This window comes from Eucyclogobius newberryi, unplaced genomic scaffold (assembly GCF_026437365.1).
Source record: "Eucyclogobius newberryi isolate DKJ021-1_F unplaced genomic scaffold, fEucNew1.0.hap1 SCAF_10, whole genome shotgun sequence".
Classification (NCBI taxonomy): Eukaryota; Metazoa; Chordata; class Actinopteri; order Gobiiformes; family Gobiidae; genus Eucyclogobius; species Eucyclogobius newberryi.
Window position 1 is genome coordinate 7588675 of NW_027315724.1, and position 3295 is coordinate 7591969.

At 44.7% G+C, this 3295-nt stretch overlaps 1 pseudogene; it reads left to right on the top strand.

Moving 5' to 3' along the window:
* Positions 1-2075: 2075 nt before the first annotated feature.
* LOC140372369 (hydroxycarboxylic acid receptor 2-like) lies at positions 2076-2985 on the top strand (annotated as a pseudogene).
* The last annotated feature ends 310 nt before the right edge of the window (positions 2986-3295 follow it).

Here is a 3295-nt window from a genome sequence, read left to right on the forward strand (position 1 = left end):
CTCACCTGCGCTGGCCCTTCTCGCCTCTGACGTCACCCGCCACCTGGGAGCAGTGCAAGCGGCACGAGAACCGGAGCATTCGCTCTGATCGCCCCAAAAACACCCCAAAGTTTAGGCTTAAAGCCAGCGATCACACCAGCGTGTTAACCAGGTTGGTTTGCGCATCGTGCGCTCACCAAACCCTGCTCAAACCTTGTATGACTCGTGCCGCACGCTCCCCAGGTTTAACGCCCCGGTAAGCTGTCTCTTCCATAGATTTATATTATTATATTATATTTATATTTATATTGCTCTAATTTAGCACCGTTTGTAGTGCGTGACGTTACGTGCAGGCTTTGTGCGCCGGGATTCCTCCCAGCCGCGGCGCGCATAGTGCACAGATTCGAGCACCGGTATGTATCTCTTTTCCTCTCTCCCTCGCTTGTTGCGCACGGTTCTGGACATCCATCTGAGAGTTAATTTCCCAAAATATTGTACATTATAGGATTGGTAACCCCGCGGGTCTCTCCTCCGACCCAGAACGTCTCTCCTCCGACCCAGAACGTCTCTCCTCCGACCCAGAACTTCCCTCCAAGTGCCCTTGGTGGGTTTGGGCACGTTCGCACCGGCCCCTTTCTACATTGACAGACTGTAACATATCAACGTTTGGAGTTTTTGAGTGTCGGCTCTGGCCCCCAGCTGGACTGTGGGACTGTACCGGGTCCCAGGCCTGCTGCTAAGGACCAGCGCCACCTCCTGGTAGGGTAATTGGGCTAAGTGCCTTAAGGGACAATCTGGGCTGCTGTTTTATTTTACTTTTGTTATTTCGGTGAATTGTTTAAATGTGTCTACTGTTTTAGAGGTGTGAATGAGAGTAGTAGTAGTTTTATTATTAAAAATACCAATGTTTCATTTATCCTGTCTTTAGATTTAATAAATTGTGAACTGCTTTCCTATATCTGAGTCTCCTGGTCCACTCAATCAAAGAATTTGTGTTTGCCTTACTTGTGTATGTGTCCCTGGCACCAATCCAGGGTGGCGTTGTTGGAAACTAATACAGTCAATAATTATTCATTTAACCCATAAATTGGAATTCATGTGGAAGACATCCACCTAAACATCATAGCCCTATCGTAGCCACGACATGTACACAATGTATTTATTTGTATTTAACTGGTTAAGTGTTTGTTTGCACAACTAATGTTATGGCGCTTTAGGGTCAAGTTCTAAGAATGTACAAACTGTACTGAAGTGTTTTCTGGTTTAGGGACATTTGGTACTAGACTGGTTCTGCTGCTCCCTAAAAGGTGTTTTGAGTGTCTAATGTTTAATGAGATTACAATGTTTCTGACGTTACCTCCGAAGTGCCCTGTTCATCTTTAATGATTGTGGCTCAGGATTTTGTGGCAAGTGAATACTTAATATTTTATTTAACTGCTACTGAAAAATAAATGCTGATGCACTTTACACTTCTTTTGAATTTTGCACGTAAAAATGCGATTAATCAGGGAAATAATGCGATTAATTGCGATAATTTTTTTAAAAATATATATTAGTTATATATTCAGGTTGTTTGCACTGAAATAGAGGAAAGGATCATGGTGTTTAGGAGCTTAAAGTCACTATTTTTCTTTCTTTTCGAAAGTAGTTTAAAAACTGACTAGCTATAGCATGTATAACTTAGCTTATATGCAAGGCCGTGGCTGCAGAGCCGCGGCGCGGTCAAATGGCCCAGCAGTTTCAGGAACCGCGGCACTGCCATTATAGCCTTATGGCTAACCCTAACCCTGACCCTAACCTTAACCTTAACCTTAACCTTAACCTTAACCCTGACCCTGACCTTAACCTTAACCTTAACCTTAACCTTAACCTTAACCCTTACCCTTACCCTAACCGGCGCGATCAAAAACGGCGTGGTCAAATAGCGCAGCAGTTTCAGGAGTCGTGGCAAAAAATAACATGACAGTGTAGACATTCCCTTTGTGCAAAGGTTTTAGATTTGGATTATTTCAGGTCAAACAAATAGGAAGTGGTCTCAAGACATCATCAAAGCAACATATTTGTCCTGTGGCATATCAAAGTGCTCACACTTCAAGATGAATTGTTCCTATAACATGACCATGCTCAGCTCTGTCCTTCCTCCCGTCCTCAGCATGGCGTTCATTGTGGGAGCTGTTGGGAACGGCTTTTCTCTGTGGATCTTCTGCTTCCACCTGAAGCCCTGGAAGAGCAGCACTGTCCTGCTCTTCAGCCTGGCCCTGGCCGACGCCCTGCTCCTTGTGGCGATACCATTCCGTGTCAGTTATAACAACTCCAACTTCGAATGGAAATTTGGAGGCACTTTTTGCAGCATCTGTCACTTCTTTGTGAGTATGAATCGCTGTGGGAGTGTACTATTTCTAATAACTATTGCCTTGGACAGATACATGCGCGTGGTTCATCCTCATCACCCTGTTAACTCAATGAGAGTCTCCAGAGCTGCATGTGTGGCTGCTGTTCTCTGGCTCCTCACAGTTGGGATGAGTGCAATCCTCACACTGAACAAAAACAACCAGGGCTACTGCGGAGACTTCAGCAGCCACTGTGAGCGGAACCGTATCTTGTCCTGGTACAGCCTGGCCATTTTGTTAGGGTTCTTAATGTCTTTCCTGGTGATTATTTTCTCCACCACTAGGATCACCCAGCAGCTGCAAAGAAGACGGATCATTCAACAAGCCCAAGTCAAAAAATCCTTATCAGTAATGATATCAATAGTCATTCTCTTTGCTGTTTGCTTTCTCCCAAGTAACGTCACCCAGCTCATGATTTGGTTTAAAGTGAGCAGCATGGCAACGCTAGACTGTGCAGAAATGGAACAGATGACAACAATATACACTGACTGTGAGCTTGATCTACCTGAACAGTGCTTTGGATCCAGTGGTGTACTTCTTCTCCAGCTCGGAGTTCAGGAGCAAGTGCAGGGACGCGCTGGGTCTACGGCCGTCTGTGGATTTAGCTGAACCATGAAAATCACCTCCACAGTCAGAGAGCCAGGCGCTGTAGGCAGGAGGTTGGACAATGAATATTGAAATGAACATCAGATGGATGCGTTAACTGGGCCGGTTGAGGCCGTTTAAACTCTTCATCAGTTTATGTGTATTGCTCACCTATCGTATGTGAACGTAACATCCTAATTATTCACTGTGATGAGTTGATAGGAGCTTTTCACAACTTTCAGAAAGAGCAAGCAAGTTTTGCTTTGCTGTCCAAAGCTAACAACAACTAGCACTATGAAAACTGTTTTACAAGAAGATGAAGAGAAAGAAAAAGTTATGCT